Source organism: Ranitomeya imitator, chromosome 2, assembly GCF_032444005.1.
Source record: "Ranitomeya imitator isolate aRanImi1 chromosome 2, aRanImi1.pri, whole genome shotgun sequence".
Lineage (NCBI taxonomy): Eukaryota > Metazoa > Chordata > Amphibia > Anura > Dendrobatidae > Ranitomeya > Ranitomeya imitator.
In genome coordinates, this window is record NC_091283.1 from 285,349,278 (window position 1) to 285,363,945 (window position 14,668).

Consider the following 14,668-nt stretch of genomic DNA (forward strand, 5'->3'; position numbering starts at 1 on the left):
ATATTGTTGAATTGTCTTGTGTCTACATAAAATCTGTGACTGAATCATTCTGAGAGGTAATTATTTTCAGGACAATAAAATCTTTTAAAACATTTACAATATTGCGTCTCTCTTTTAAAAAAAACAAAACGTACAAAACACACACTTTATACTTGGGAAGGTGATTAGGAAGAGCTGAATAATAGATTTATGGGCCCTATAAATAATATGCCCAATCAGTGATAAACACACTATCAAATAAGAATTTCAAATAAATGATCTGATGGGTATTTCAAACTCATAAAATACTGCATACAAAGTGAATACAGACCCAATCAATGAGAATCACGCTATCAAATAAGAATGACAAATAAATAATGGCAATATCAAACTCATTAAACATAGGGAGAGATACAAGATATCAAACACATATTAAATGCAGGGAACAAAACAACAGATGGTCTGATAGGGGAGGGGAGTGTGTTTGGAAGGGGGGGGACAGAACATATACTTTTTGATAGGGGCACAGCACTTCTCAGGTTAAGGTTGACAAATAACATGTAAGCTACACTACTTGTATTTTTTCAGCCGGAGCCATTGAATCCTAAACTGGCGTCCTGTAGAACGACAAATTGTGTCCCTCGTGATGGAGCCATGCTCTCCTGTAGAGAGTCTAAAGGTTCTTCGGATGTAAATCTGTATATGGACGTATATGTTACAGAGGCAAAACTACTCTTTTTATAGTTTACAACTGTCCTTCAAGCCAGCATCCAGAGGTAAAAGGGAAAAATGATAATGAGGTCAACACGCATTATTTGATTATTTAATCTATTTGCCTAGTTTTCCCTCATCTGTTTTGCAAGCCAATAAGCTAGCTGGCTTGGACAATGTGTAATCAACATATCAGCAAAGATCATTATTCAATTATCCTGCGTCTCTAGTCATCCAGTATAACAGCACAATATATTACGTCAAATGTCAACTTACAAGTCAATATTATGCGAGCTAATACAAACAAAATCTGTGTTTTCTTGACCATTTAAAAAAACACAAATTCAAAAGAGATATATATATATATATATATATATATATATATATATATATATATACACACTGTATATATCGGTCAATGCCTCCTGGATTACTCAAAATAGATGTCCGGTTAATTAAGATAAAATGTTGTGTTGTCACAACACCCTTGAAGGCTTGGAGTGCCTCAAAAAAATTAATAAAGCGTAGGCTTCGTTCATTTTTGAGAGTGAGTCTGTCAGAATTCTGTGTTGACAAGCGAAAGTTCCTGTTATGACCTTTCCCGGCAGCACTAAAAACCCTCTCAGACAAGACGCAAGCGGCAGGGCTGCACAATACCTCCAAGATATAGAGGGACAGCTCATGCCAGGTGTCCAGCTTTGAGACCCAATAGTAGTTGAAGGTCGCAGAGGAATTAGGGAGTACGATGGTTTAGTCAGCCAGGTATTGCCTGACCATCTTTAAAAATGATTCTCTCCTTGTCAAAAATACCAGGTCATCAGGCACTGGAAGCTAGGATGTTGTAATTAAATTGTACCATGCCTTTGACTATGTACCCCTGCCTCTGCTATGTGTTTCCCTCGCCTCTCTTCCTTGGTTAGGCAAGAAAGCTTGCCCCTGCTGCTAGCATTGTTTGATGGTAATTTTTTCCACATATTTTCCACAATGGTCTTCTGGTATAGCAGAATTTTAGAAAACCTCTCAGCCTCAGGAAGGAGAGATGCAAAGTTCTCCTTGTAGCGCAAGTCTAGCAGTGAGAACAACCAGTACTCTTTTTTTGGCCAAGGTAAATATAATGCGAGGATCACAGCAAAGGCAGCGCTACATAACATTGGCCATATGTGCCAAGCTCACTACAGCCAACACTTCCCTGTCTCTACCGTGATGACTACTCTCCATCTCCAAATCCTCAGCCTATCCACATAGGAGAGACAGGACGAAGCTTGTGTGGGTACTAGATTATGTTGTGCTAGCAACTAGATCCTGTTCCTCCTCTTCATTGCTATCAAATGCGCACTGATCTGATTAAATGAGGCTGAGCTAGGTAGTATCTCCCTGTCTCATGTATTCCACCATCTCCACCTCCTCCGCATGTATAGCTTCACGTTTAATTTTCAGCGACTGTTTAAGTAGGCACAGAAGTGGGATTGTTGCACAAACTATGGCATCATCGCCGCTCACCATCTTTGTGGACTCCTCAGTCTTAGAGAATCACACAAATGACAGACATCCATGCCCACGATTTAGGCACAGTACCAAAGGGCGTGTTGGAGCTGGTATTGCACAACTGGCCTTTTCTTCTCACAAAACGCTACCCATATGTGCAGCGGATTTTCAACGCCTGGTCATGTCATATACCAGTCGGTAAGCTGACACTTGCATGCACTGCTGCAGCACTGCCAGCAGCTGTAGCAGACTTGGGGAAATGGGCACTGACACAGCGTACCTTGATCAGAGGCTCTGGCAAATCTGGCTGAACGCTATGCTGGGACAATGATGTGGAATTGCCTAACCTAATGATGGTGCATCATAATGTACAAGGACAGGTGCAGGGCAGGAGGCATCTGCACCAGTGTCATAAACAGGAAATTGGGAAGCACCTAGTACAGGAGAAGAGGCAGTGGTGTCACCCACTTGCACCAATCATAGACCCAGGCGTCGGATGCTTAGATGACAGGTGCGTAATCATGCTAACCTGGCTCCTTCACTTTCTCTCTGCTGACATCCCCACCATCATCATGGGTGACTTTAATATCCCTACTGACACCCGTCAGCCATCAGCCTCCAAGCTACTGGCCCTTACTTCATCCTTTGGACTCACTCAGTGGTCCTCCACAGCCACCCACACAGACGGACATACACTAGACCTCATCTTCACCCGCCTCTGTTCCTTATCTAATCTCACAACTTCTCCCTTCCCCCTATCTGACCATCTACTCACCTTCTCATCTATGTCCTCCTCACCTGCCCCCCATGTCCAGCCATTACCACATCCTCACAGAAACCTCGCACATCTAGACATTCACAGACTCTCAGACTCTCTCCAACCCCTGTCATCCATATCTTCTCTCCACGACACGGACAGCGCCACTGTTTTCTATAACTGCACCCTCACATCAGCCATAGACTCAGTCGCCCCTCTCATGCATGGCACAGTGCGACGAACCAATAGGCAACCTTGGCATAACAATCTCACAAAAAAACTTCGACAAGCATCCAGGGTTGCGGAGTGGCGTTGGAAGAAAACACGCCTGCCAGATGACTTCACTGCTTTCAAACAAGCTACATTTGACTTCAAATTAGCCCTCACCTCCGCTAAACAGACCTATTTCACTAACCTTGTATCTTCACTATCCTACAACCCAAAACAACTATTCAGCACATTTACCTCCCTCCTCCGCCCACCAATGCCACCCCCAACTCCCCTCATCTCTTCCGAGGACTTTGCCACCTACTTCAAAAACAAGATTGACCAAACAAGTCAAACCCTAAATGTTCCACGGCCCCAACCACTCCATATATCAGACCTCTGCCCTTCCCTAATAACCTCTCTCTCCAACATCACTGAAGGAGAGCTTACTCGCCTCTTTTACAAATCGCATCTCACCACCTGTGCACTTGACCCCCATCCCCTCCTACCTGCTCCCCAACCTCACTAACATGCTCATTTCAGCCCTAACCCATCTCTTCAACCTATCGCTATCTTCTAGCACCTTCCCCTCTGCGTACAAACATGCCACCATCACACCCATCCTCAAAAAAACTAACCTTGACCCAACTGCTATGCCCAACTACTGCCCCATATCACCGCTCCCGTTTGCTTCAAAACTCCTTGAGCAGCATGTCCATGCTCAAATTTCCTCCCACCTCTCATCTAACTCTCTCCTTGACAACCTCCAATCTGGCTTCCGCCCCCACCACTCCACCGAAACTGCCCTGACAAAAATTACTAATGACTTACTCACAGCCAAAGCTAACAGACAGTTCTCCATCCTCCTCCTTTTTGATCGGTCCTCTGCTTTTGACACAGTCGGTCACTGCCTACTGCTACAGATTCTTTCTTCCCTTGGCATCAAAGACCTTGCCCTGTCCTGGATTGCCTCATACCTTTCCGACCGCACATTTAGCGTTTCCCACTCCCACGCCACCTCCTCATCCCGCCCTCTCTCTGTTGGAGTCCCTCAAGGCTTTGTCCTAGGGCCCCTACTTTTTTCCATCTATACCCTTGGCCTAGGACAACTCAAAGTCCCACGGCTTCCAGTACCACCTGCATGTGGACGAAACTCAGATCTACCTCTCTGGCCCAGATGTCACCTCTCTGCTGTCCAGAATCCCAAAGTGTCTGTCAGCCATATCCTCCTTCTTCACCTCTCGCTTCCTAAAACTCAATGTAGACAAAACCGAACTCATCATCTTTCCCCCATCTCATGCATCCCCCCTACCTGACCTATCTATTATGGTAAACGGCATCACGCTCTCTCCCGCACCTGAAATCCGCTGCCTCGGGGTAACTCTCGACTCTGCCCTGTCCTTCAAACCGCAAGTCCAAACTCTTGCCACCTCCTGTCGCCTCCAACTCAAAAATATTGCCAGAATCTGTTCCTTCCTCAGCACACAATCTACCAAAACTCTTGTGCATGCCCTCATCATCTCCCGCCTCGACTACTGCAACACCCTCCTCTGTGGCCTCCCCGTTAACTCTCTTGCACCGCTCCAGTCTGTCCTCAACTCTGCTGCCCGGCTAATCCACCTCTCTCCTCGCTACTCCCCTGCTTCTCCCCTCTGCAAATCCCTCCACTGGCTCCAAATTCCCCAGCGAATTCAGTTCAAACTACTAACACTGATTTGCAAAGCCATCCACAACCTGTCCCCTCCCTATATCTCTGAACTAATCTCCCAATATCTTCCCTCACGTAATCTCCGATCCTCCCAAGACCTCCTACCCTCCTCCACACTTATTCGTTCCTCACACAACCGCCTCCAAGATTTCTCCCGAATATCCCCCATCCTCTGGAATTCCATGCCTCAACACGTCCGACTATCCACCACCCTCGGGTCCTTCAGACGGAACCTGAAAACCCATCTCTTCAAGAAAGCCTACAGCCTGCATTACCATTCTGCCGCCTCGCCATCGCCAGACCCGCTGCCGTGCCATCGCCAGAGTTGCCGCCTCGCCCCTACCTTCTGTCTCTTCTCCACTATCCCATAGAATGTAAGTCCGCAAGGACAGGGTCCTCTCCCCTCTGTACCAGTCTGTCACTGTAAACTTGTTTACTGTAAACGATATCTATAACTCTGTATGTAACCCCTTTCTCATGTACAGCACCATGGAATTAATGGTGCTATATAAATAAATAATAATAATCAATAATAATAATAATAATAATGGTGGTTATGCGCTTAATGGTTAGGTCTCAGAATTCGCTTTAAAAAAGTCCCAGACTGGGGAATTCCTAACTCTTGTTGCCTGCCTTCTCCCTCTGGTCACCTCACTACCTGTTTATGCCTGCTTCAGTACGGTCGATCTATCCCCCTCAGCGCTTCTGGCTTCGCTGGGCATGCCACCCTGGGTACCTTACTTTGCCATTCACCACTTCGTCTTCCACCACTGCATCTTGGTCCTCCTGACTTGGTGACTTAACAACCACCTGACTTGTCAACAACTGTGTCTCATCATCATCTTCCTCCTTAGACAAAGTGCTCTAAGTTTCGTGCATCATTAAACAGAATGTCCTCTTGTCCCTCTTGGAATATGCAGGTCAAGAGGCCACAATCCAGAAATACTCAAGCTACTTACCGGTAGTGGTGTTTTTCAGGAGCCCATGACAGCACGAACGAGAGAGGGGATCCGCACATCAGGGGCAGGAAACCTACAGAGATTAAATGGCGGCACCTCTCTCCCGCATCAGTTGGATTACAGAGCATGAGAGGACCTCCTTGGTTAGTAGCACATAAATAATTTACACAATTCACCCTGTGACGAAACTTAAAAATTTATATAAATAAGTGGTGATAAGCCATATCAGTAGAAAGGGAGGGAATATAGGAGTGCTGTCATGGGCTCCTGAAAAACATAGCTACCGGTAAGTAGCTTGAGTATTTATTCAGTTGCCATGACAGCACTAACGAGAGGATTACAGAGAAAAGAGTCTTAGGGAGGAACTACTGCTTCCAGCACCCTTCTACCAAACGTGAGATCATTGGAGCCACCCAGATCTAATCTATAATGCTTAAAGAAAGTAGATGGAGATGACCATGTGGCCGCCTTACATATATCCTCAATCGACACCGCCGACCTTTCTGCCCAGGAAGTCGCCATGGCCCGAGTGGAATAAGCTCTTATGCCTTCCGTGACTTCTAGTCCAACTGCTGAATAAGCCAAAGAAATCGCTTCCCTAATCCATCTACCTAAGGTGTTTTTGGACACCTTAAACCCTTTCCTGACTCCCTGAAAGGATATGAATATTTTTTCCAGGGGTCTGTTAAAGATATATACTTAAAGGGAACCTGTCACCCCGTTTTTTCAGATTGAGATAAAAATACTGTTAAATAGGGCCTGCGCTGTGCGTTACAATAGTGTATGTAGTGTACCCTGATTCCCCACCTATGCTGCGAAGTACATTACCAAAGTCGCCATTTTCGCCTGTCAATCAGGCTGGTCAGGTCGGGTGGGCGTGGTGACATCGCTGTTTCTTCCCCAGCTTTCCGTTGGTGGCGTAGTGGTGTGCGCATGTCCAAGTGCCGAATCCACTGCGCGCAGGTGAAGAAAAAGCGCGCGATCTGCGCTATTACTCTTGTCATCGGTGGGGGCGGCCATCTTCCTGAGGCCGCGCGTGCGCAGATGGAGTTCTCTGCTGCACGGGGCTTCAGGAAAATAACCCGGGATGCTGCGCGTGCGCAGAAGAGATCTTGGCGGCCATTTTCCCAAAGCCGAGTTTGCATCTCGGCTTCAGGAAAATGGCCACCGCGATCTCCATCTGCGCACGCGCGGCATCCCGCGGCCATTTTCCTGAAGCCCCGTGCAGCAGAGCACTCCATCTGCGCACGCGCGGCCTCAGGAAGATGGCCGCCACCACCGATGACAAGGGTTATAGCGCAGATCGCGTGCTTTTTCTTCACCTGCGCGCAGTGGATTCGGCACTTGGACATGCGCACACCACTACGCCACCAACGGAAAGCTGGGGAAGAAACAGTGATGTCACCACGCCCACCCGACCTGACCAGCCTGATTGACAGGCGAAAACGGCGACTTTGGTAATGTATTTCGCAGCATAGGTGGGGAATCAGGGTACACTACATACACTATTGTAATGCACAGCGCAGGCCCTATTTAACAGTATTTTTATCTCAATCTGAAAAAACGGGGTGACAGGTTCCCTTTAAGAAGACATCTTTTGACATTAAACGAATGGAGTTTGAGTTCTTTTTGATTTTTAGGATTAGGACAAAAAGTGGGGAGATTTATTTCCTGAAGTCTGTGGAACTTTGACGCTATCTTCGGAAGATAAAGGGGATCAGTTCTTAATACTACCCTATCTTCTTTAAACTGAATGTATGGAGGCTGTCTAGAGAGGGCCTGTAAGTCACTAACTCTCCTCGCAGATGTGAGAGCGACCAAAAGAGCTGTTTTTAAGGACAGGACTTTTATAGGAGCAGATTCTATAGGCTCAAAGGGGGCTACAGTCAAAGCTGTAAGTACCAAGTTTAAGTCCCACGGGGCTAGTCTTTTCTTAACAATGGGTCTTGATCTAGCCGCTGCTTTGATAAATCTAGCAATCCAATAATTGTTAGCTAAATTACAATTGTACAAAGCCCCTAAAGCTGACACATGGACTCTCAGGGTACTTGTAGCTAGACCCATCTATAGACCTCTCTGCAGGAACTCTAGAATCTTAGTAATACTGACTTTTTGACCCATCTCTGATCCTGAAACAGCCATGAATTTTTTCCAGACTCTAACATAAATATTTGTCATGGAAACTTTCCTGCTTTTTAATAAAGTATTAATAAGACCTTGTGAAAACCCCTTTTCTTTAGTAATGACCCTTCAAATCCCACACCGTCAGATGTAAATTGGACACTTGTGGATGAAGAATTGGACCCTGTGAGAGGAGGTCTGGGAGTTCTGGGAGAATCCAAGGCTGAGAAATGGACATTTTCCTCAGCCATGGAAACCATGGCCTCCTGGGCCAGAATGGCGCTATCAGGATTACTCGAGCTCTGTCCTCCCGAACCTTCCTCAGAACAATCAGGATCAAGTTCAATGGGGGAAAGGCATAGGCCATATTGAAGTATCATGGAATTAGGAGGGCATCCACTGCGTATGGATTGTCTCTGGGGTTTAGGGAGCAAAACTGGTGACACTTTTTGTTGTCTCTGCTGGCGAAGAGGTCTATATCTGGGCACCCCCAAAGAAGTGTGATCTGGTCGATTGAGAACCCAATCTCCTTGTCCGAGTTTTCTGCGACTTAGGCCATGATGTTGTGTTTTCCATTTATATGAAGCGATGTGAGTGACATTAGATGAGTTTCGGCTATCTGTAAGATACGACCCGCCACTTCCATTAAAGATCTGGATCGGGTTCCCCCTGATGGTTAATGTAAGCTACAGTTACTTGATTGTCTGAGAATAGTCTGACGTGATGGCCCTGCAAGGACATAAGGAAATGACTCAGAGCTCGTTCTACTGCCAATAACTCTTTAAGGTTAGAGGACAAACTTTGTTCGGAATGTGACCAAACTCCCTGGACCCACATATCACCCATATGTGCTCTCCATCCCCTGGGGCTAGCATCTGTGGTCACCACTCGAGATATATGGTTTATCCAGGGAACACCTGTACGCAGGTCTGGTGTGTGTGACCACCAACGTAAGGACTGAATAGAGACATCGGACAAGGAAAAGGTACTATCCAGGTGGCCCCCTAACAGACGAGTATTGCACAATACATCCCACTGTAGGACTCTGGTTTGGTACTGGGCCCAAAGAACCGCGGGGATACACGACGTGAGTGAGCCTAACAGTGACATCGCTCCTCTTAATGTTACCGATGGATTATTAACAACCTTGAGTATTTGCCACTGAATTTTTTCTACCTTTGTATCTGGTAGACGGCATTCCTGCAACCTTGAGTCCAATATGAGACCCAGGAATTCTTGAACCCTTAGAGGCTGTAATCGTGATTATTTAAAGTTAATCGTCCAACCCAGCCTTTGTAAGACTTCAATTACTTTATCTAGTTGGGCCGAGCAGTGTGATTTTGAGTTTCCTATTATTATCAACAGGTCATCCAGGTATGGAACTACTAGAATATCCTGTTCATGAAGATATGCCATGACCTCCACCATTATCTTTGTGAACACACGAGGAGCAACTGCAACACCAAAGGGGTGTGCCCTGTATTGGAAGTGTTTAACTGTCCCGCCTAGTAAGATTGCTACCCTTAAATATCGCTGGTGGTCTGCGTGTATAGGAACATGATAATAGACGTCTTTAAGATCTAAGACGACCATAAAACACTTGCCAAACAATAGCTTTATTGCGGTTTTGACAGACTCCATTTTAAATGATTGGACCTATAAGAATTTATTCAGGCCCTTAAGGTTGATGATGGTGCGAAACGAATTGTCTGGCTTTCTAACCGCTGAATACACGGTCCACATAATTTCTTTATGTAGTCATCCGGAAGAGGAATTCCATATTCCGCACATTCTTTGTGTTTAGATTTAGAGGACCGCTTTTTTCCCTGATGGATATGGAGAGAGGGAAAATAAGGGGAGACACACATCACTAAGTGAACTTTCTCGGCGATCACTTACCCCTATAGTATTCGAGTGGTACCGTAGATTGCGGGGGGTCCCTCTCAGCTGTTGTAACATCCTTATGGCTTGAGAATTTTCCGGCTTTAGAACTTTGATTAGTTCTATCACCTCCAGGATGACCACTGCCACTAGATCGCCGCTGGGTGCTCACTGTTTGGGGCTTCTCCAAGGATTGACATTGCTGCTCAGACTGCAATGGTTCCTGCTCCTGAGAGTTCATTATAGCATGGATAGGAAACCTGTGGTAGCCCAAACCGAATCTTTAAGTAGCCAGCCCCTTTAGGTACCTTCCCCGGATGGGGGTCAGCAGGCCAATCCTGCTGAACTGCCTGGTACGCAGTATATGGGAGGCCCCTCGCCCACGAGATCACACCGCCGTTGGCACCAACTCCGCCCGACGAGCCAAGCGCCGCTCCCTTATCCCAACTATCCGGCCCCCCTGTGATAGAAACCGCTCAGCGCCCGGTTTTCGGCGTTATTCTAAAGGGCGCCGCCATATTTACCGGCGCGACTTCACTGCGCATGCGCTGCGCGTCAGGTCGTCGCCCGCTGACACGCCAGGCCCCGCCCCTTCTCGCACATCACTTCCGATGCGCCCTGCTGCTCCCAGAACGCCGACCATACCATCTGCCACAGATATTCAGCCCCCGGTCAGAAGGGAACGCTGGCGCCGATGCGTAGTCCCAGAAGATACGGCCTCCCATACAATACTCACCCGTACCTGCGGCGATGGGACACCGAAAAGACAGCACTCCCCCTGAAGGCTGCTTCTGCTCTGCTGCTGCCTACCCCCACAGCCCTCTGTGGTGCGGCACCTCCAGAACTTCGGTCAGTACCAAGGAAGGGGAGCTCCCGCCTCCTGGTTCGGTGTGTCGGATCTGGGTCCAAATCTTCTATCTTCACCTTCTTCAAAAGGTATGCGGGAGAGAGGTGCCACCCTTTTATCTCTGTAGATTTCATGTCCCTGAAGGGCAGATCCCCTCTCTCGTTAGTTGTCATGGCGATTGAATAAATTATGTTGTACAGAGCTTCACGGAGTGTCCAAGTGTGGGATCACTAATCTCCAGGGACTCAAAATGGGAGGATCAGCATGCTAGAAGCATTATCTGCTACCCAACCGACCACTAGTTCACACTGTTCTGTCTTCAGAAGTGGTGTACCTTACCTTCCTGCAAAGTGGGACAGGAACCTATTTGATGTGGATGAGCACGGTTCTTGTACTTCAGCAACAGGCACAGTCACATCTGTCCCACGTCCTTGGCTTCTACGTGCACCATCATTAGCACCTCCACTGCCCTGTCCCTTAAAGGGACACTGTCACCTGAATTTGGAGGGAACAATCTTCAGCCATGGAGGCAGGGTTTTTGATTCACCCTTTCCTTACCCGCTGGCTGCATGCTGGCTGCAATATTGGATTGGAGTTCATTCTCTGTCCTCCGTAGTATATGCCTGCACAAGGCAATCTTGCCTTGCGCAGGCGTGTACTATGGAGGACAGAGAATGAACTTCAATCCAATATTGTAGCCAGCATGCAGCCAGCGGGTAAGGAAAGGGTGAATCAAAAACCCCAAAACCCCGCCTCCATGGCTGAAGATTGTTCCCTCCAAATTCAGGTGACAGTGTCCCTTTAAGTCAAGCGTTACAAATTTTCTAATTGCTAGGTCTCTAGAAACCAAGTTTATATTTTATTTAAATAAAAAAAAAAATTGGTCACCTGCAGCAGTCAACGCATTTTTTTTAGTTTAATATCGTCATAATGTAACACAAAGCATGTAAAAGTGTATGGATGACAGTAAATCCAGAAAAATTTCTCAATGCTTATTTGGAGTGTTAAAAACCACTGAAATGCTGCAAAAAGCAAGAGATATTCTATGGATAACACTATAGTCTATTTTTTCACCCCCCCACTAAGCCCATGTATTCAGCCAATCACCATGCTCACGCAACTGTCCCCAACTAGGCTAAATGAAGAATGCATCTGATAAAAACAACAAAGCACAAGATTAGTCCTTACAACGACTGTTAATATGATGGTTCAGCTTCATCACCAGTATCAACACTAAAGGACTCGGATTCATTATACTGTGCACACATAGGCCTGTACAACCACTCTCTTCCTCCAATAAAAACTGTCCCTGTGCTGTGAAATGGCATCAGTGTGCTGAGAATGGCGGTGCCTGTTCTTTTATAACCCCTGATTATAATTATACTAGCTATTGAACCCGTTCTACGCCCGGGTGGCGAGCATTTATATTGGTATATGATCTCCATCCTGTCATGTGCTGCACCCATCCTGCGTCCCCATCCTGTCATGTGCTGCACCCATCCTGCGTCCCCATCCTGTCATGTGCTGCACTCATCCTGCGTCCCCATCCTGTCATGTGCTGCACCCATCCTGCGTCCCCATCCTGTCATGTGCTGCACCCATCCTGCGTCCCCATCCTGTCATGTGCTGCACCCATCCTGCGTCCCCATCCTGTCATGTGCTGCACCCATCCTGCGTCCCCATCCTGTCATGTGCTGCACCCATCCTGCGTCCCCATCCTGTCATGTGCTGCACCCATCCTGCGTCCCCATCCTGTCATGTGCTGCATCCATCCTGCGTCCTCATCCTGTCATGTGCTGCACCCATCCTGCGTCCCCATCCTGTCATGTGCTGCTCCCATCCTGCGTCCCCATCCTGTCATTTGCTGCTCCCATCCTGTCATGTGCTACTCCCATCCTGCGCCCCCATCCTGTCATGTGTTGCTCCCATCCTGCGCCCCCATTGTGTCATGTGCTGCCCTATTCTGTCATAAGATGCTCCATAGTATATGCCCCGTACGCTGTTCCATTATGGTTTATGGCCCCATAAGATGCTCCATGGTATATGCCCCCGTACACTGCTCCATTGTGGTTGATGGCCCCCTTAACATGCTGCATTCTATATGCCCCGTACACTGCTCCATTGTGGTTGATGGCCCCCTTAACATGCTCCATTCTATATGCCCCCGTATGCTGCTGCAATATAAAAAAAACAAAACAAAAACATACTCACCTATCGTCGCTGGGAGCAGAGTGCTGGGGGGCCTGAGCAGGCAAGGACACCGGCGCACTGTGGGGGTCAGGTGCCGGTATCGCTGCCAGCTCAGGCCCCCCAGCACTTACTATATTCACCTGTCCTCCGTTCCACTGCTGGGCTCCTGGCTGTGACTGTTCAGTCAGAGGGCGGCGCCGGCGCGCATTAAGCGCGTCATCGTGCCCTCTGAACTGAAGGTCACAGGCCGAAGACCGGGAAGATGGCGGCGCTCAGCGGTGGAACGGAGGACAGGTGAATATGGCCGATACTCACCCTCCTGGAGGTCCCTGCTTCTCTGTTGGAGATCGCGGTGTGCGTTCTTTGTGAACGCATACCGCGATCTCCCGGGAGCGTCACTCTGTGAGGCCCAGACTGCGCCAGCGCTTGCGCAGTCTATAAAGGCTTCGGACAGAGTGATGCTCCCAGCGTTATATTATAGATAATACGGCCAGCCAATCATAGTAATGCCACTACTGAGATGGCTAAGGCATTACAGTGACTGGCAGGCAATCCCCTGCATGTTTATTGGCTGTGTAACAGACACCAAACATGTGGAGTGGGGATTCAAACTTCAAATCTGAGCAACGGCTAATGCGAACCGAGTATTTCCAAGCACCCAGATACTCAAGTGATATCAGTATCGCCGAGCACGTTCGCTCATGCCTAGTAATTATCTTTTCTCATTTTATTACGTGACTTATGTTTTTGTACATTTTGTCAATGACATATGTAGTGTCTCCCAGTCAGAGGTATTTTTGATGGTCAACAAAATACGATTTTCTAGTAATTTATTTTTCACACTCTACTGTATGTATGATAATGGTATCTCTCACAGTGTGGGATTTTTGATGTTTAAAAGGGGATGTCCACTACTTGGACAAACCATTCTCACTGGAAAAGGAAAGATTGATCCAGCTTCTACTCTACAAATCCAAGACATGCTTTAAATGATGAATTCTTTATATTATCAAAGCTAAAATATAGTTGTATCAAAGAGTCTTTCTTTCTTTCTTGGTTGAAACATGTAGGAAAAATGTGTTTAAGGATCATAGGGAAAAGGCTAATAAAATACCAGATACGTTTCGAAAGCAAGTGCGTTCTTAAACATGGTTCACTGTCTCCACTTTTGGACATGTCAAACAATAAGAGTAAGGCCGGGATCACACACAGAGAGATACGGCCGAGTCTCGCTGGTTAAAACCAAGCTCTGGCACCGGCACTCTAGAGCGGAACGTGCGGCCGCACAGCAATACATGGAGCCGCATGCTCCGCTCCGGAGTGCCGGTGCCAGAGCTTGGTTTTAACTTGCGAGACTCGGCCCTAATTTGCTGTAGTGTGACTCCAGCCTAAGTCAGAGAGCAGCAGTGGCCTGTTGTGAATTCTGCTCTTGGGCTCCCTCCGGTGGTTGTAAGTAGCATTTTTGTGAGTTCTGCTCTTGGGCTCCCTCCTGTGGTTTTGAGTGGTATGGCTGCTTCTTGGATTTAGTTTCTGCAGCTGTTTTCACTGATCGTCTTTCTGGCTCGGCTATATTAGTCTGGCCTTATCCCTCATTCAATGCCAGTTGTCAATTGTTCCAGCCTGGAGTTATTGCTCTTTGGATTTTCCTGACTCTCTGACCGGTTCAGCAAAGCTAAGTCCTTGCTTGTACTTTTGCAGTTCACTTGTTGTGAACTTTGTTGTTCAGCACTTTCTATGTTTTGCTCATTTGTCCAGCTTATCAGTATGGATCTATTCAGCTAAGCTGGAAGCTCTGGGCAGCAGAGTTTGCCCTCCACACCTTT